At 41.6% G+C, this 21085-nt stretch overlaps 1 protein-coding gene and 1 long non-coding RNA gene across 4 annotated transcripts in view; one reads left to right on the top strand and one right to left on the bottom strand.

Moving 5' to 3' along the window:
- Window positions 1–21085, bottom strand: part of ANK3 (ankyrin 3) — a 393167-nt gene that overhangs the window by 253148 nt on the left and 118934 nt on the right. The window lies entirely within an intron of this gene.
- Window positions 14652–15399, top strand: LOC308476954. The gene is made up of 2 exons (XR_013986269.1): window positions 14652–14754; window positions 14953–15399. It is a non-coding gene; the product is annotated as an uncharacterized lncRNA (long non-coding RNA).

The raw sequence follows: 21085 nt of genomic DNA, 5'->3' as shown, positions 1-21085 counted from the left end.
CACCTGTCTGTACAGTACATGTAGCACCCATGTATTTTATACATGCATGATCCACTTCTCTCTCTCCCCCTTCATCCAAATACTTCTCTTTCCCAACTCATTCAAGGTGAAGCTGCACTGCCACAAGCACAACGCAAGATTACTTATTCGTGGTGAACATACTTTCTATAAAGTTTTCAAAAAACAGGGGGCTAAATGTGATCAGCACAAATTAAATATTTAACACGGGATGAAATCTTTTTCAGCCATAGGACAACTGTGTGGAGAAAGAGCATGGTGTGTCAGGGTTATTGTTTTCATTTGTTATTATGGTATGTATTTTTGGGTTTTTATATTGTAAACCGCTCTGTGATCTTCAAATGAAGGATGGTATAGAAAATTTAATAACAACAACTACTACTACTACATCATATAAATGCCTAGAAGGGCCTATTGTCACCCTTTTCCTAGAACCCTCTGATAACAGCTCCTCCCAGTGATAATGTGAAGTCAGTGTGCTTTGCCCAGGACGATTCTCAGCCCATAAATCCTCAGGACCAGCAGTAAGCTGGGTGACATATTTGGGTGATATATTTGAGGAGGAAGAGCGGGGAAATGTTCAGGTTCCAAACTACCCAAGGCTGCTTGCTATCCTACGGACAGCAGAGGTCATATATCAAGTCATTTAGTGGTGCCACAGAGCCAAAGTACTGTGCATTTAAATTCTCTGAAACTTTGCTTAAGTAATGGTGCTTCGGCAGTCTTTCTGCCTTGCTTGGGGATGTAGTGAGCATGGACATTGTCTCACACTAGGAGCTCTCCCAGGTGCTGAAGAACAGAATTACTTACTACCTGGAGCCTGGTCCTGCTGCTAAATGACTCCCTCTGAAAGCCAGTCCCTGCCAGGCTTCAACTGCTCTCTCCAGAACGTGAAAGTAAAAGTGTTCCATCCAGTGCTTTTTCCCCCCTAGGGGGTTGCAGGGGTACGGATACCCCTAAACATTTTGTGAATCTTGGTACTTTTGTCCATTTATTGTATTTATTTCTCCCAATTTGAACTATAAAATGGTGATTTTATTGAGTCCAAATGAGAGTACCCCTAAACTTTGTTTTTAGAAAGAAAAAAAAGCACCGGTTCTATCTAAATGAACCATGTTGCTATTAAGAGGGCAGGATGAAGCAAGCTTTGCTCTCACTCCCTGAGGCCATTCCCCTTTGAGCTTTAGAATGGATTAGGACGAAATCACCCCAATAAATCCCCAGTAAACCCTTTCTATATGCTCTCCCAGCACATAATATTAATAAAACAGTTTCCCCCTTGGTAATCCTTCTCATAGCTAGTTTTTGGAATACACCTAAGGTTATTTTTCTCCCTCAAACAAAATTAAGTATTTAACCTGTACATCCTAATAGAAAATTAGGTGACAATAGCAAAAAGATTGTGCCCAAATGTCACATCTATCAATTTTATTAAACTATTTGTGTTGCCTGCACTCCCCCCTCTCCTCAGCAAAATTAATCAGTTCTGTCACTCTGTTGAGGTTTTTTTTTCTTTCCTTAAAGAAAAGGATGCCTGTGAATCACTGAAGACAGCAATAATACGTTTAGACTTGAGGATCCTGCAAAGATGTGAACACCTGGGTAACGATACATTTTTCATGCGTAGGTGGATTTTTCTGGAAAAGAATGACACCACCAATTACAGTATTTGGATTAACATTAAGATTCTCTTTCTTAGGTCTGACATCACGTCAGATTTATAAGAAAAAGAAATGCATGTGTCTGAAGCATCTATTCTAATGCCTCTTCTTGGACACAAGCACAAGGGCTGTAGCTCGGTGGCAGAGCACAATCTCTACATACAGAATGTCCCAGATTCAATTCTCAGCACCTCCAGGTAGCACTGGGAATATTTCTTGTCTAAACCCGGGGAAGCCAAGGCCAGTGAGCACTGATAAAACTAAACTAGGTGAGCAGATTCTCTGACAGTATAAGGAAACTTCTTATGATCTTGCAAGCCCTTTCAGGTGCATGTATTTCAGAGTTTTCCTCTTTGTTTTGCCAAGCAACCCCTTTCAGATTTACAAGTCCATGCAAAGTCCTACACAGCTGGTAGTGGGAATGGTCCTCACAGCAAGATAAAATAAAACAAAAACAACCCTGGAAGGCACATTGCAATTAAGCTGGAACCAGCTCCTCTGACTTGCCTTTTATTTCTAGATTGCCAGTGCCTCTCCAATTTGTCTCCTTTCAATCTGATGCATGGCACTTCTAAAGTCCCCAGCTGTGAGATCACTCCATTCAGGAATCCCTCTGGGGGGAAATCACATTCAAAGAACTGAGTGGCACATCCAGCAAAATCACATGGTAGGGTCTTTATTAGAATGCACCACTCCACACTGCAGGTGAAGGTTGCATTGTGGTTGGTTTTTTTAATGCTCCCTGTTCTCCCATATGGTGTACATCAGAAAGCTTTTAAGCTTAGTCCTTTCCCGGGTATGCTAATTTTCCACATGCAAAGAGGCTTTTTAAAAAAAATGCACACAAGGGAGCAATACAAAAATGAGAGCCCTCACTTGCACTGCTATGATCTCAGAAAGACTGCCTTGCATTCCTCCCTACAAACATGAAGAGCAATGGTGAAAAACTAGTCACTGTTCACCTCCCACTTCTGGATGTAAAAATCACCACAAGTTTCTTAATTTCAGGCATGGAAGCCCCTAGATACAGTACATCAGAAAATGAGAAATGGGCTGAGGCTCTGTATCTCTCTTACAGCTGTGTAACAGCTGCAAAACACCTTGTCAAACCTCCTTGCAATATAGACGTGATGATAAGGAAGGTTTCACTTGCTGATCACTGCCTATCAGGTAGTCGATAAAGGAACAGAGACTGTCTATAAAAAGGGGGCGATCTTCAGTACACGAGGCTTTAATATTTATATCTGTAAAATGTTATACCTGTTCAGATATGCTACATTTAAAAGCAAACAGATTTGTGGAAGTGAGGCAGTAGTCAGATGAGTAAACAAGAAAATGCTTGCAATGACGCTCCGCTTTTGCCATGTTGTTGTTGTTGTTGTTGTTGTTGTTGTTGTTGTTTTTACTCTCACTGTGCTCAGAGAGTTGTCATGTGGCAGCAGAGAGAGAGAATCATCATTGTCATCTGCTATATGGTAAACCGCCCTGCGATCCTCAGATGAAGGGCAGTATAGAACTTTAAGTAAACAACAACAACAGAGCTCTAGAAACTGCACAAGCAGCTCCTGTTGGCTAGCTAGCCTTGACACAGTATCGGCCAACTGCTGGTCTTTTCCCTGAGGAAAAAGACCACAGAGCTCAGTGCCTGAGTATGTGCTTTATAAGCAAAGGTCCCAGGTCCAATCCTTGGCATCTCCAGGTAGGGTTGTGTAGCATCCTAGAGAGCTCCCTACCAATTAGCATGGACAGTACTGAGCTGGATGGGCCAATAGTCTGATTTGGTACAAGGCTACTTCCTTTGTTCCTACGTTCCTTAGCAACATGATTTGTCAAGCGTGGGCTTGCCCGAAAATATATCTGACAATTGCGGCTCCCACAGAATCTCTGTCTAGCAAGTGTAGGCTCCCAAAGAATTCAATCTGACAGTTATTTTCAAAGAAATTCAGTTTGCTAGACAGTCGTCATTGATGGTGTCATCGTCTGTGGTGCCACTCTTCTCACATTCACTCCTGCTATGAGACGAGGAGACAGAGATCTGCGAAACTGTAGCATGGTTTCTGCAGCAAATCAATCAAGCAGGTGCTAGAATACCTTCAGAATTAATTTTGGCACAGATCCACTGACTTATTTAAAATATGTCTCTTTAGCAGCACAGAATCTACAACCGGAAAGCGGATGTAACCAATTCTGGCAGGTAACTCTATAGTCTTGAGAATTCAAATTGCATTGCATTTTTGGCATATATTTTACCATGTTTTGAGGTAATGGAGCTGTAGCTGTAGCACAGAGCTTGACAGCATAGAACTGTGATTTCCTGCACAGACACCCAGCTCTTTATACCAACAGAGAAAATTTGCACTGTTAAAATAATCAGATTTATTTTTCCTTAAATCCAATAAACAATGGTTTGGATATGTGGAACAGATGGCTACAGATAGCGTCCTCATTAGTATCAAGTAAATGCAGTACCAAACAGAGAGCAGTCCTATAAGATTGTAAGGGCACTCAATATCTCCACCTCAAGTGATCATGTGAACTGGCGAGTGAAATACTACTATTGCTCCCCATGTGCACCTGTGGTTCTGTGAACCTAGAGAAGGGGTAAGAGAAGAAAACTTCAAGTGATAAAGAAAAGTTTGTCACTAGAGAACCACATGTAGTTTCTTTTCTGTTACTCCCTACAGCTTTCGGTTTGCAAGGCACAGCCACATTGGCCATGCAGACCTCTAATGCTAAACACTATAGCAACATGTTAGAGTGCAAAAGTCCAATGCGGGAGAGGAAACCTAAGTAGATACCTACACTGAACAGAAGAAGAGCCTTGCCCAAAGGTCTGTCTAGCACAGCATCCTCTTGGATAGGATGGCCACCAAATCAGGTGGTTTTAAAAGAGGATTAATTCATGGAGTGCAAGGCTTTCAATGGCTACGAGTCAGGATATCTATATTGCCTCCAGTATTATAAGCATCATGACCCCCATCAGGGAGATGGGGAGAGATGCCCTGTGTGTAGACTTTCCATAGGTATCTTGTTGGCTAGTATGTGAACAGACTAGGTGGGTCTTCGGTCTGAACCAGCAAGGTTCTTTAATGTTTAGGGCAAGACATTTCAATAGTTGCTGCAAAGAAACAATTTGATCCACAGAGGAAAATAGCAGATCCATGAGAATATATTGCCTCAGCAAGGCAAGATTTTGTATTTCCTATGTCCTAAACCTCACTTATAAAAAAAACAGAGCAGGATTTTCATTCGTTTCTTTGGTTTGGTTTTGCTTACTGCTGCAGGTGCATATGTACAAAGGCACAGCCTCCCTGTCACTACAATTCATGTCTGTCCTCCAGACACCCTTTCCCTTCCCTTTGCCCTTTTCTTCCACTGGATTTCCTCCTGGCTGATTTAATAGGCTACAATTGCCCTACAGCCTTCCATGCAGTGACATCATTGTAACGCCAGCAGTGCAGGCCATTTCCTTGTTACCTTTCGGTCAACATGCCTGCCATTTTTGTGCGTTGTCTGAGTGAGAATAACAAGCAGCGGCAAAAGCAACCTTCTCCCCCCTCCCCAGCTCCCAAACAGTGGCATAGGGGAGGGGGATTCACATCCTCATTCTAAAAGGTGAAGGGGAAAAGATGCAGTAGAATGTAGCCTAGAAGTTCTATTACGACTGCCGGATTTGTTGGCATATGAATGGGAGCAGAACATGCAACATGAGTAAAAATGCCCTGGACCAAAGATTCACAAATGAAACCAAAATATGTCAGTGAAACTGGTAGGACATAATTAAGAATCACTATGAACATTTAGTCATCTAACAATTTTAATGGAAAAGGATATACCATCCGAGTTTATATATTATTGTTTTTCGAAGATTAGCAGATTTTAAATGAGAGAGCAAATGAGACAGATTCAGCCATGAGTATTCTTGATCATACAGTATTGCTATTCACACTTACCACCTGGGCCTTGCTTCTATTAAAACTAACATATACAACTACTTCTTGCTTGCCCATACAAAAACACTGAGAGTCAGTGACAGCTTTCTTTCTACACAACAGCCAGTTTCCAATGCCCCATCACACTCTGGCAAGGACAACAAATGGAGCAAAGAATGGGGCTATTCTGGTGCCATTAACCTGCTTGAGAAGACCTGCACTTAGTTGTGTGGGAAAGAGTAAATGAGCTGCCATTCATCCCTACAGGGAATGGTAAAATGCTGCACAAAGTTTGCAAGGAAGACAATGCCTGCTTTTCACTTCCGCTGCTGGGTGCTATGGCCTCAACTCCACTGGCAGTCCCATGGGGACACAAGATACACACCAGGGGTATTGTTAGTCCATTGGCCCAATGTTTCTCTGCTCCAAGTCCACCTGGCAAATGTAGGGGGTGTGAGGATGTGTGAGTGCCATCACCCCACACTTCAGCTGTGTGGGAGGGAGAGTGGAAGCAGGAAGGGAGAAGGCTACAAAGGCACCGGGCCACATCCTGTGAACTGGTTCCTCCACTCTGGTCCAAATGCCTCTTGGAAACTCCTTGTTCCCAAGGCACTGTATATGGGAAATGGCTGCCTCTACAGGCAATTACAATGACACAGGAACCAGAAATAGTAATTTTCCAATGGCATTTGAGGCTTTAAACTGTTGATTATGGGAGCAAGTTAGCAGCTCTGCCAATTAATTCTAGTGGGCAGGTGAGAGAATGAGTTTACCCAGATGGACGGCAGGGGCAGAACTGCTTACAAGAGGGATGCAAATGTTCCCAGGTGGTGTCATGGCATGCTTGGGCAGCGACAACATTGTCTTGGCCATGAGGACGCCTTGCTGGTGAAGACTGAACATACACATTTGGTGCTGCTGGGTGAATGTTATCTGGAGGCTCGCCATCACCCAGAGGTAGAATGAGGAAGACAAGTTCAAGATCTGCACTAAATGGCTGAGCAGCAACATCTACTTGCCCCACAGATACCCAGCTCAGACCTGCACCACCTGTTCATATAGCTGCTCAACTACCTTCTGAAAGGCTGAAGTGTCATAGTCTCCCTTTGCTAAGAAGTGGTACTTTCTTCCCCAATGGAAGGATCAGGGCATAGTATGGAAGCCTTTTCACCTTATTTCCATTTAAATCACCAGCTGAGACTTAACTCGCACCCAGTTTTTTCCATTCCAGTAGTTATTTCTAAATTTGCATATATACGCATCAATTAGCATGCACACGCTTTATGCAAATTTTTGTCCTATGGGTGTGTGCCTGAAATCTTTAAGAGCACACCTGCCAACATCCTGCAGTGTAAAGGTCCTTCTTAAGCATGCTTCTAAACTGTCATTTTTCTAGTGTAATTAATAAAGTCTAAAGAAGCAAAATGGGGAAATGGCTAGTGTTCAAACACTACAATTTTCCTTCTTCTGTAAGGAACAGTAAGCTTTTCACACCTTTAACTCCTGGCATTGCTTCTCCCCAGACAGTGGAAATTGCAGAAATAATGCAACATATCTCTTCCTGTGCAGTGTAAAGGAATTATATTAGCATCTGAGTTCTGTATTTCTAGTTAGTACTCTCAATTTCTTTTAAAAAGCAAAGCAGGCCTAAAATTAAAAGCATATATTTTGTGTGTGTGTGTGTGTGTGTGTGTGTGTGTGTACAACACAAATTCAATGGATGATCAGCTGAAGGACAGCTAATATTGAGGATGACACATTTCTCCCTTAACCTTAATTCACTTTTTTTTCTGCAGATTGCCCTGGGGCCTTTAGCTTTTCCGTCTTCTCTTATTAACACTAGCTCATAGTCGCCAGACAAATGGAATCTATCACAAAGTGTATCTTAGAGCCCTACGGTTTCTGTTTTCACAGGGAAGAGCCATCACTGAGAATGAAGTGGAAGGGGAAAGCTAGTGAGAGGGAAGAATTGCCTAAAGTGCGTGTATTTTCACATTTCAGAGCTGCAGTGTTAGGCACTGTTACACAACCAAGAGATTTTTTTTCATCCAGTTTTGACAACCTTAAGGTATAATAGGTTTTTTTTGCAGAAAGATATTATGTATGACAACTGTTTCCAAACTGTGTGGCTCTGTTACTAATTTTGGGTGGGGAGGGGGAAAAAATACAAGTAACCATCAGACCTAGTGTTGTTGCTGTTGTTATTGGGGTTTGTTTTTTAATGTAGCGGTTACCAAGGAAACCAAAACCTCCACATTTCAATAGGTAGCACATCTTGCCTCAGTGCTTAATCTCCAGCTACAACAGCAGTTGATGGATGTGCCTCAACATACCCCTGAAAATGAAGGAAACTAGGGCAGGGGAAACTGCTGACTTACACTGGAGCCAAGATGAGGAATCCCGAGACACTGGCAATTTTGAAAGTTGCAAACAAGTAACATGACCAGCGTCCTTCAAGAACCCTGAAGGTGAGATACTGCCCAGTCTCCTGGAGCTTATAGTGCAATGTTAAGGGTAGTGAGACAAGAAATAGCCAGTGCTCAGTGGTGGCCAATGTCATCCCAGCCTTTGGAATGCTTTCCCCAGGGAAGCTCACCTGGGACCCAGTTTACAATCTAAAGGCATCTTCTGTTAGGCGATGTGTAAATTTAATAAATAAAAATAATGCCTAGTTAATGAGAATATGAGCGGGTATTATGTATACACTGCTGAATGCCAAAATAGGCTTCAAAGTGATTTACAAAAGTCAACTGCACAAACATTAGAATTTGAAGCCCCATAAACAATCCCATTAAAACATCATCGTTGTCATCATCATTATTAAATCCATTTAAAAATGCAACAAAACAACTCAGCAATTAAAACTCTGGTGGAGAACAGCATGTGTTTATCCCTCTGGTCTAACGGTCCTTAGAATGAACCCCACAGACCCCACCCAGGAGTTTCTGACACATGCCTATTGGAGCCCATTTATGCTAGCACAAAATGTCTCCCTGAAATGCCAAGGGGTCATGAGGTGAAGCTTTGAGAAAATCAAGCTTGACAGCAGGATTTGAACAGACTCTCTATGCCGAAATTCAAGCAGCTTAAGCATTCAGCCCCCCCTGATGAGACACCAGAAAAGGGATCATAAATCATGGATTGTGTTAAAATACACAAAATAAGTGGCATCCCTCAGGGGCCAGTTCCAAGGTCACTTTTGTGAGCTTCATTAGCAAAATGAGAGGGGAGAAACAGATCATCCCACACACCACTTCTGCTCCCCTCACAAATTAAAATAACCTATGTGGATGAAATCTCTCATTGAACTCTTTTTAGGTTTCAGGTATCCAGGTTCATGGGCCGGCAAAAACCTTGGGCTAGGGGTAGATAAGCAGACTGAAGGAAAAAGGCTGAAGGGTAAAGTATCAGGTTGAAGGCTTTAGTCTGGTGGGCACAGAGGAAGATGCGAGGAACTTTCCTGAGTGACAATCTGCTCAAAGTGAGAGAGGGCAGCGGTTCTAGGAGACTCATTTCATCCAGAGGCACCAAATTGGTCCTCTGGTGTCATGTGACCTTTCAGGATCTTGAGATCATGGTCTGTGGTATGATTGCCTTTGATGGACCTGCCTGAACTTCACTCTTTTGGCCAAAAATGCTGGTGACACAGACAGCTGGAAGAAAATACTAATTTAAAACAATTAGCAGATGTAGACTATGGCTAGTGGAAAACTATGGTTCAGCATTGTGGCTGTTAAAACCTTTAAATACGGTATCAGTCACAGAAGCTTCAGAGTTCATTATGGTGTTTAACAGAATCACAGGATTGTAGAGTTGAAAGACCCCTGAGGATCATCTAGTTTAACTCCCTGCAATGCAGGAATATGCAGCTGTCCCACATGGGAATTGAACCTGTGACCATGGTATTTATCAGCACCATGCTCTAACCAACTGAGCTATCCGGTAGTTTCAGAACTTCCCTGTTTCCTTCAAGGCATTCTCACCTTGCTTAGGTGGAGTTGGGGGACCAGCAACATATGAATAGCCACATGTTTCTCATCCCCGTGTTAAGGGAATGATGTGATTAATTTCTCAAATCATGGACAAAGCTTTAAGATGGTGGCAGGAGTTCAAAGTTAGCTTCTGTTCGGTCTGCTTAGATGAAACCCAGTAAGAACGAGATATTTACCTACAAGACAGAATAACTCAGCTAAGTAAACTTGCATCTGACACTTTTGTTTCCCAAAAGCTGCCCACATGTCCACTAGCATGATGTGTGCTATTTGGGATGAATCAAGCTATTGATTAATGCAACTGATTAGGCATCACTGGAAAAACTGGAAACGTATATATCAAATTATATGTGAAGGCCATCTCTCTCTCATTTAAGGATTGCTGTTTTTCTGTGACTCATCATGATAATCACCAAGCAGAGGCTTGACAACCATATGTCAGGAGTGCTCTGATGGTGTTTCCTGCTTGGCAGGGGGTTGGACTCGATGGCCCTTGTGGTCTCTTCCAACTCTATGATTCTATGATTCTAATGTCAATGCAGAAGTGCTCCTAAGCCACATCTAAGTGAATAGTGAACAGAACCTTTAAGTGAAACAGTCTCATTCTTTCTTCACATCCCACCATATTCATACAGATTTAACAGAGCTTGCCACTGGAACCCTTTTCTGTGGCAGGCCTTTCCACCACCACAGTTGTGATTCAGTCAATGTTGGGGGGGGGGGGCTCATGAAAGTTCTCAGTGGGGTCTCCTCAGTGAGGTGGGATGTACAAACTGAGAATTCTCTCATTCTGCCTCTGACATTGTGGGATGCCATTTCAAAGGTAAGCCTATAAGCACTCCAATTGGAGAATAGCCTCTACCAAAGGCAGGACTTTGAAGAAGCACAAACTCAGGAAGAAAGGGAGAAACTTGCTAAGAGGAAGGCATGTTTGGCAAATCCTCACCACAATCAACTCCCACCCAAAAACCTATATCCCCACTGTGGAAGGATGTGTGGATCCAGCATTGGCCTCCACAGTCACTTACAGACATGCTGTTAAGACCACATTCATGGAAGACAATCTTACTTGACTACAAGTGATTGCCAAAGAAGAAGATAGCAGCATAGAGTGGGGGGCACTGGGCCCTTTACTTGCTTTGGGACACTGGCAAATGCCTGATCCCACAACCTTTGAAGCCATCCCTGCAGTCTTATGCTATCCTGCCGCCTGCTGTGGAGCATCCGCATCCCACTACTGCCACTTCTGGACAGTCATTTGTCCTTCAGTGCCTGTGGTTCACTGTCAAATATGAGAGTTGTAGAAGTCACTGCTGGGATCCATCATTTATCTTGTTGTTCAGATCTAAGCCGTTAAAACATAATAGTGCACAATATAGAGCATAAAGCACATTTAATTTGGTATCTAAGTCAAGGGGGTGGGGAGAGACTAATTAGAAATCTCTCGTTAGGGAGCTTGCTCTAGCTGGCTGTTGACACCAGTGATGCTGATAGGAGGGCATATTCTCAACATGCATGCAATAATGTGCTTCACATTACTTTAACATCCTCTCCATGTGTTATTTTAATTGAGGTCTCACAATTTTTAATGTGTTATTTTTATCCCCATCTCGGAAAACTACAAAGCATATTGTAGCATCTAGTCAATTTGCATCTTGGTCAATGACAGCACAAGTTAGCAAAAAGTGTGTCTTAAGGCAACAGCACATATTAAAAAATAAGTACACGTTATAATAAGCCATGTAGTCATTTTCTGCCCCTGAGGACTATCTAACACATAATGGCTCATCAAAATATTGTATCTGTGAGCTACTTTTGGAAGAGCTTAGGCCCTGTAACAACTTTGCCAGTCCAGTTGAATCTCTATCATTTTAAAAGGATGCATCTCAGAATAATATTATTGACTGCCTGGTGGCACAGACAATACACATGTACTAGTGTTATTTTGGACCAGGTTTCTTGGGGAAGGGAGAAAGAGGGGTTGGGCAAGTTATAGAGGGGTTGCAGTGAGCTGTGAGGGGAAGGGGAAGGGAGTTGGGCAAGTTACTAGGGTATGGGGTGAGATGTGAGCATCTTAGGGATGAACTATGGGGGTTGGGGTGAGATGGCTGAAGGGCTGGTGTGGGTGCAGGCAGGCATGGGTGGTGAGCAATGCAAGCAGGCACAGCAGCCCCTAGAAGACAACATTAAGTTAAATGGTCTAACCTGATCTAAGGCAATTACCAATGATCAATTAGGTTTACAGAGAGTGGCAACAATATGAATCATGACAGAGACACTCTCACACAGCACAAATAGAAGAGCAGTAATTATTAAGGAAAAATCAAGATTTATTTTTCCATTTGCCTGAGCTTGGATCCTTGAAAGAGAACAAGGAGGCAATAAGCAAGAGGCAATCCCTTGAGGCACAAGGTCAGCCACTCTCTTGCTTTTGTCATAATAGGGACTACAAATGGTAAGCAGCCTCTCCTGCTCCCACATTAACTGATGACAACAGCAGCCTTGAGTCATAATAGGGTTGCCTAGAGCACCCAAGGCTTGCCCCAGCCTGGTTCAGTGTGCTCTGGTTTCTTGTCAAGAGAAACCTCTGGCTTTTGAGACACTTAGGCGCCTCTTGCTCACAGTATTCTCCATCTTTGTCAGCTGAGAGTGCTGCCAATAATATATGCCCACCCATTCCATCACCAGAGGTATCAATTCTCTTTCTTCTTTCAAAGTGCAAAGTAGTTTCAAGGTGGGAAGAATTCATCTTTACTTAAGTTCTCAACTCTTTGGCTATCTGGGAGGCCACCTGTAGGTTATAAACCATCACTGGCCAGACCTCCTACCAGAGGAAGCTAATTGTATATCCTTCTGAAACTGGTAAACACTGCATATGCTAGTCTAAGCATCCTCTTCTTCTTCTATTTTGATCATGTTAACACAGAAGAGTAATCCTTCTAAAATTAGGAATCTGCTCCAGTAAACCACATCTAATTAACACTTTTAGTAGCTTGGTGGGTTTTTGGTTTCTTTTCTAACAAAGAATGATAATGAACTAAGTTCAGGGATCCGTAGGATCTAAAGATGCCAATCTGCGCATTTCCTCCCAGAAGCCTGCATTGGAATGACTTGCACTTGCTTGTTTAACTTTATCAGCTTCTGCAGAATATTAAAATTTTCCTCCAATGCATTCAGTCATTTGGATAAAGGGCCATGCTTTACCCCCTCAATGTCCTCAGGCCTCCTTCTCACATGGAAAGCTTCCCCTATCACAGCCAGCTGTGATGGGAGCAAATTATCTATTCCCAGAGTCAATAAAGAGAGGAGGTCAGTGGCCTAGAAGGAGAGGGATGTAGAAATTCAACAGCTGCCCTTGGCAACCCACACTTTGGGCAACTGGTAGGAAAAGTCTCATTTTTAGAAAGAATGTTGAGCATACACTCAGAGAACTGGGGGACATTTTCTACTCATTTGTTTTTATAAACTCAGTGAAACTCTTTAGAGGCTTACTGTAAAGCATAGATCTGGCACATTAGACAAAGCGACTCAAAATGTTTAATACTGGCATGACAGAATAAGGCCCTGGAAAGAATTAAGCACTACACAGCAACAGTAGCTCATGGCATTACTGGATTCAATATAAAAAGGTTTTTGTTTTTGAGAAAAGGAAGTGCCAAACAAAAGCGGTAACCACAAAACCTTCAGAAGCTGCACCTCTCTGACTATACAAAACACAATTATCTGGCAAAGCACTTCTGGTTTTAAAGAACTGGATCACCTTCCATTCTGCTATTCAGGTTAAAGAAATACTATTCTGTAAATTGTGCATATTGAAGAAAGAGTATGCAGAATACTGGATTATAGCACCATTTAGAACGTATCTGGGATGGAAATCTTTTCCTGCTCTTGTGTAATAAGCTAGACCATCAAAGAGGCAGTTTCATTTTGATGTGTTAACACATAGGGTATTGTTTTGAGCTGGGAAAAGGAGAATTCAAAATATGGCATTTCCCCACGTGGTCTCAGGTGGTCATATAGAATTCTACCACCCCAGTCTACCAGGTTATTTTGTATAACCCCGTAGAACAGCCATAACAATTTACAGTATTGGCATGTTCACTAGTTGAGCTGGTACTGCCCTCTCACAAGCCTGCTTATTAACATTTTCACATAAGGAGTTGTTTGAAAGCATTAAAAATGAAAATAATGTTAAAAAACACCAAATGTCAAGGTGGAAAAAATTGCAAGAAGAAAAGGCATTTAATTCAGAGGTGCTACATTGAGGAGACATGTGAAAATTGAAGTGATATATAAGGTGGTCAACATCTAAAATCCATCTAAGTGCAGCCATACTTTATCAGCCTGCTTTTTTAAAAAAAAAGTCAGGTTCATTTCACAATAAGGAGCTGTGGATCCTAGATGAAATGAGGAATTAAGTGTTTTCTCTTTGATTGTGTTTTAAAGACATATTTTAAAACAAAAACAAATGTACAAGCAGGATGGTGTTTGGTCTCTTTCTCATCTGCAGGTTTGTTCAATGCATATTTTCATCTTCATGGATAAATACAATGCACAACACAGTGAAATATTTGAGGTTCATTTAAATGAAATTGCAAAATATTTCAGGAATCAGCTTCATTTCCTTTTTGTCCCACCCTTCCTTTCCCAATAAAATGTTTCCAGTAATGTTGCATTGCTGCTCTTCACCTCACTTCTGCCACCACTTCAGGTCATTCCCCCTGCCCTTCGTAAGTATCATTCTTATAACACACACACACACATGATTTCTACCAGGGTGACCCAAGTTCCATGACAAGAATAGCTGCATCCTAAAATTTGAATTTCTCTTATTTTCCAGTTACAGATAGGTAGCCGTGTTGGTCTGCCATAGTCAAAATAAAAAAAATCCTTCCAGTAGCACCTTTAAGACCAACTAAGTTAGTTCTTGGTATGAGCTTTTGTGTATCTGAAGAAGTGTGCTTGCACACGAAAGCTCATACCAAGAACTAACTTAGTTGGTCTTAAAGGTGCTACTGGAAGGATTTTTCTTATTTTCCAGATTACTGTATATAACTTGTACTACAGTGGAACCTCTACTTACGGACATAATCTGTTCCGGAGGTCCGTCAGCTGGTCAAAATAGGATGCTAGAAGAGGCATCTTTTGTGCGTGCGTATTTGGCGGTAGCGCGTTTCTGCACATGCACAGATGGCAGAAGCCATTGCTGTGCATGTGTGAATTGTGGCAAACCCAGTGTTTACTTTCGGGTTTGCCACGGACGCAACGTGGAACATCTGCGAGACAAGGTGTATGTAAGTCGCGGTTCCACTGTATTTCTCAAAACGAATCTACTTCTTCTACTTACAGGGGAGACATAAGGAGCTATCCCGGGCACTGAGGTTCTCCCAACTACTGGAAATCTACTGGGATTTCAGCAGGTATTGCCTATGCACTCCCAAGCATCTCTTTGCAAACTGTTATTTGGCGTTTCTCATGAAGAATAGATGTTACAGCCAGGTGTGGAGAGGTCAATGGCCTCCCATGTGAATAAGTTAATAACATTCGGCTGCTGCCAGTATGTCAAAAAGAGAATGATGGCTCTACAGAGACTTCTCCAGGATTTCTGTTGCATCTGGTCTGTATCCTGTTGCTGTAATGACTCCCTATTTTTTAAAGGCACTTAAGGCACATAAAGACAACAACATGTACTTTTTGCAAGAACATTGTGTCTGAAACATTTCAACCATGATTTAACTAGAGTGCACCAAGCAATTATTATGTTACAATGATATCAGAATGCATCTGAGTAGCCAACATTTGCTAAGATGTCTTCATTGCTTTTTCTTCTCTGTCACATTAGTACTGAACAAGTGCAATGGTTCTGTCATATTTCATGTGGGGAATATACGTACATAAATATATTTAAATCATATTCTGGAAAGGGGTTATTAACACATTTTCCTTCCACTCAACTTACCTTGAGCTGACAGGAGTGTTAGATTCTCAAGGCCTGACAGGTTTCAAACTATTCACTGCTGGAAAGAAATCTCCTGAACACAACATTCCTATTATTACAAGATATTTTATCCTCAATATAACTATACCCTGAATATGAGGTAGGTGGAATATTTGCAAGAAACCATTACTACCTGTTTCTGAAGAAGGCTTCAGATTCCCCAAATGTAGACAGCAGAATGAGTTTGACGAAGCTTTCTCAGACACCCCATATTCCTTAAGCTGCCCCATGTGCACTCTGAGAAATCGCAACATTGTACAAAGGAAGAGGATGTTCTGCAGAACATTATGCTGCTGTTGAGGACAGTAATGATTTGTTAGCTACCCAGAGGTCACTTTATGCTGAAGGAGAGGGACAGTGGATAGATAGATAGATAGATGATAGCTAGCTAGCTAGCTAGCTACATAGATAGATAGATAGATAGATAGATAGATAGATAGATAGATATAGATAGATAGATAGATAGATATCTCTCTCACACACAAGAACTGAGACCTATCAGGTGTAGAGCCATTATGGAAATAACTCAATAAATGTCACTTCCATGTTCCCAAGCCAAAACATTTTCCTGCCTAAGGTGGGGCAGCAAACGGCACCCCATTCCAAGTCAAGGAGCATGGTGTCCACAGCTGACTAAGTTATTTTGTCACCTTGTGTAGAAAATCCCTTTCCTTGACAAAAAACAATAATGAACAAACAATAATTTCTTACCATTCCATGACATCCAAAAGCATTTGCCTGAAGCAGCTACCTTAGTCTGCTAACGGTAGGTCCAGTCCTGCCTTCTGGGGTGGTGAAAACACATCCTAAAGGCTATGGGAAGTTTAAGTGAACAGGTCCCTTCCAGCACACAGCTGAGGAGCAAGGGTAAGGTATCAGATTTGTTCTGGTGCTTAAGCACTCAGCTGAGCAATGGTTCTAGTTGAAGCAGGACTGGGAGCTCTCCTTGGTCCTGCAGACACTGCATTTGACATCCTGAGGCCTGTTACAAGTGCTTCTCCAGAACCAGTATGGAACAGTAGCAAATATTTGCATTGTTTACCTTGTACATAACTACCTACTCTAGCAAGGTAGAGTTCTCGTACCCCACAATATTTCAATGAAGGAAATTCCAGGCTTTTGAGCATTGGTTGAGAGAAAATGGTATGTCCTTGGACTTCCCCCATCAAAAGACAATGCCTAGTTTGAAGCATGGGAAACATTTAATGGCACAGGTTGTAGGTCACAACAATATTGATTTGCCTATCATTCATACTTGTGACCACTGCTGTTTGATTAAAGGCCAACTGGCAAGTACAAACAGGAATCTGATGAAGTAATTTTTTTAAAAGAAGAAAAGAGAAGTGATATTGCACAAAGTCATGGAAAATCAAATTGACCTCCCCCTATCTAAAAGAGAATGTTATCCTCAAACCATCCCTGGTAATAAACCATTTTTCCCACTGTTTCCAGTGCTGGCTAATTAGAAATCTATTTGTGTACTAACAAACATAAAAGGCCCCATTTCAGTAAAAAGTTTAAATACAAGGCTCAAGCTAAAGCAGAGGAGTTCTTGGGGTGTAATTTAAATACTAATTAGGCAGTTTATGAGAAACCCAAGTCTTTAAGAGTTCACAGACACTATGTCAGCCGAACAATGCAAAATCGCACATTTTATGTAACCGAGTCCATGTGTCACTGTATTACAATTGATAGCAATTGGGCTGTGGTTTATCAGCCCCTTCTTAGAAGACTCAGTGATCACTGGTCTACTAAATGAGACCTGACAATATTGTTATTGCTCTCCCAATTATGTTTTCTTATTCATCTCAAGCAAACTTTCCCAGTTTTACAATGCAAAGAAAACCAGGATCTGGCATAGAATTGGGCTCCATGATAAGTTACACTTTCATGATTTTTAAAACAAGTGGAAATAATTGCCCTGGAGGCTGTGGATGCTAGTTGAAAGTGGAAGCATGTATCTGTTCAAGGCTTAAGGATATACAGTACAACCATATGATCTGTGTACTCAACAGGACTTACTCTCAGGAATGTGTGGCTAGGGTTGCCATCTAAGTCAACGATGTTCTTCTGCAAGTGGCAACCCATCTTTTTAGACATGGGGTTGTCTGACAGCAATGGCAGGAGGGAGAAGCCCTTGTTCCCAAGCCCTGCATGTGTATACACACACACAGTGAGAGACCTCCTCCTGCTTTGTAAATCTCTTCACTGCCCTCCCCTTCCAGTTAATCACATAGTCAAAATAAAAAAAATCCTTCCAGTAGCACCTTTAAGACCAACTAAGTTAGTTCTTGGTATGAGCTTTCGTGTGCAAGCACACTTCTTCAGATACACTGAAACAGAAGTTGCCAGATCCTTCTATATAGTGAGAAGGTGGGGAGGGGTATTACTCAGAAGGGTGGTGGGAATGGGAGATTGGCAGATAGCTGAGATGAGCCTGCTGACGACTCTTAACGACTGTAATAGGTCTTACAGGAAAAGGCAAGGGGTGAGAAGGTGAGAAATGGCTTAGTCATGTATAATGGGATAAGAATCAAACAAAGCTGTTTTACTACAAAGGAATTTCAGAAATAGACTGGAAAGAGAAGCTGCTGAATTGCAACTCATTACCAAACTTAAAACCATGGAGAGACCTGGTTTGAACAAAGACATTGGATTCTTATCCCATTATACATGACTAAGCCATTTCTCACCTTCTCACCCCTTGCCTTTTCCTGTAAGACCTATTACAGTCGTTAAGAGTCGTCAGCAGGCTCATCTCAGCTATCTGCCAATCTCCCATTCCCACCACCCTTCTGAGTAATACCCCTCCCCACCTTCTCACTATATAGAAGGATCTGGCAACTTCTGTTTCAGTGTATCTGAAGAAGTGTGCTTGCACACGAAAGCTCATACCAAGAACTAACTTAGTTGGTCTTAAAGGTGCTACTGGAAGGATTTTTTTTATTTTGACTATGGCAGACCAACACGGCTACCTATCTGTAAGTTAATCACATGGCCAACTTCTCCTACTGGCAATGTACAGCAACTGCAGGCATCTCCAAGCAGGAACCAGAATGCAGCATTCTACAGGAAGCACAAAGCAATACTACCCAAGCAGCCATCACATTTTCACCCCCCACCCCACTTTAGGTAATAAAAACAATCTAAATGTACAAATATACAACAAACAACCCCACTGTGCCTGTAATGCATAAATGTTATTTACTTAACAATACTGACAATAACTGCATGTCCACATTTTCACATGAGTGTGTTTTCCCCCAGGCCTTTAAAAATGTAGTCCTGGCAATAACACTGACAGATCTTGCCTTAAACAGGGAAGTTAATTTACACATAATCATAACATTCCACACCTTCCCACACCATTCTTCCACAGATATTGTTTTTTTTTCTTTCAAAAGAACACTTCTGGTACTTTGCTGTATCATTTCAGCAAGCACTAATAAATTACCTACTTCTATTTCTACTTCTCATTTAGAAACAGAGCCTGTGGTGTAGGACAAAGTATATCACCCACAATATCTTAACTATTCACAATGTCTCAAACAAAAAAAGTGTGCATCGTTTTACATTAACACCAAATATGACACACACACAAAACCCCCGTTTAATATGCATCACATCTTTAACATCTCCATGAAAGCAGCACTAAATAATTTCCTTAATTCTCGCTGGCATGTAATGCAATTTGAACAAGATTTGGTTAAAACAATCCTGCCACATTTCAACTGCAACCCTAACGTTTATTGATAGATCTGCCCAACATAATTCCCTTACCCAACAGATATCGCCACCTGCAAGTAATTGCTTAATTTTCTTTGGGATTTATCATTACTATGCTGCATAGACACCGAGAAATGGGAAAGCTGTAGCTCAGAGGTGGAGCACAAGGTCCCAGGTTCATCTCTGACATCTCTGAGTAGGCTGGGAAAGACCCCTGTTCTAAAACCCGATAGAGCCACTGCCAGTCACTGCAAACTGTAGACTAGAGGTAGACAACCTGTGGCTCTCCAGGTGTTGCTGGATTCTAACTCACATCATTCCAGACCACCTGTCATCCTGCTGGGGGTTGGTGGAAGATGGAGTGCAGCAGCATTTGAAGGACCACAAGTTTCATACCACTGTTGTAAATAAATACTGAGCTCGACAGACCAATGAACTGACTCAGTGGAAGGCAGTTTCCAATGTTCCTGTGATATGATCATTTAAAAAAGAAACCAGATTTTCCATGTTGGCAAGATCTCTCTCCCTCCCCCCTGCCCCAGCACAGGCAAATTACTGACACTTTTGCCACAAAATTCCTGACTAGTAAATATTGAAAATGTGCTACTTGGGGAGGCGGCAAGGAGGCTAGAGAAAGGGTTTGTATATTATTGCTTAATTTGTTAAAAGTCGGGGGGGAATTAACAAATGCAAATCACAAACTCTAACTGCATTTGCTCTTTCCCATCAACATTAATAACTATTTGAGCCATCAGAAAGGCTTGATGATACAAAACCACATACACAAAGGAGACTGGTGGGACCTAGATTATTGCTATCTTTATCTCATATTACTTAATCTGGCATTTTGTATTAAATTAAGTTTGACATTGCTCCTCTGTCTGCCCCTCTTATTTTGCTATAGGGCCTTCTGTTCAGTAGCCCAGCATGACTTAACAGCCTTTGCTACCACATGCAGACAGAAGTCAATATAACACCATGAATATTTAATTTGATTTTGAACTGCTAGCTAGCCTTACTTCATTAGTATTTTGTTGTTGTTGCATAATTCATTATTTAATTCCAGGAATCATATTGTTCTGGAAAAAACAGTTAATGATGTCCTGTATTTCTTATGGGATCTTAACTGTCATTGTGAAGTAAAAAGCAAGCATTTGTTCAAAACAATTGTTCCCACCATAAAGAATTTTCCATCCATGAGATCTTTAATGTAGACCTTTCATAGAAACTTTTTGCTATTCTGCATGGCAGCATGTCTAATCAAATATTTAACCAAATGGTTACATTTAACCAAACTGTTCATATCTCCTGAAATGTTGTTACAGTGGTACCTCGGGTTACAATCGTTTCAGGTTACATACGCTTCAGGTTACACACTCCGCTAACCCAGAAATAGTGCTTCAGGTTAAGAACTTTGCTTCAGGATAAGAACAGAAATCGTGCTCCAGCGGCGCGGCGGCAGCAGGAGGCCCCATTAGCTAAAGTGGTGCTTCAGGTTAAGAACAGTTTCAGGTTAAGAACGGACCTCCGGAACGAATTAAGTACTTAACCTGAGGTACCACTGTATATGGGTATTTAATGTATTTTCACTTTTTATTGTATATTGTTTCCTCTCTTTATTGATAATATTGGATTATGCCCAACTTTCTTGTGTTAACTTCATAACCAACTACTGTACTCTTCCAACATTTCCATTAATTTAATTAATAGACTTGCCTCAGGCTGTCTGGGCAATGGGGAACATTATCTGCATATAGA

Source organism: Podarcis pityusensis, assembly GCF_964106645.2.
Source record: "Podarcis pityusensis genome assembly, chromosome: 5".
Taxonomy (NCBI): domain Eukaryota; kingdom Metazoa; phylum Chordata; class Lepidosauria; order Squamata; family Lacertidae; genus Podarcis; species Podarcis pityusensis.
This window is presented reverse-complemented; position numbering and strand designations above follow the sequence as displayed.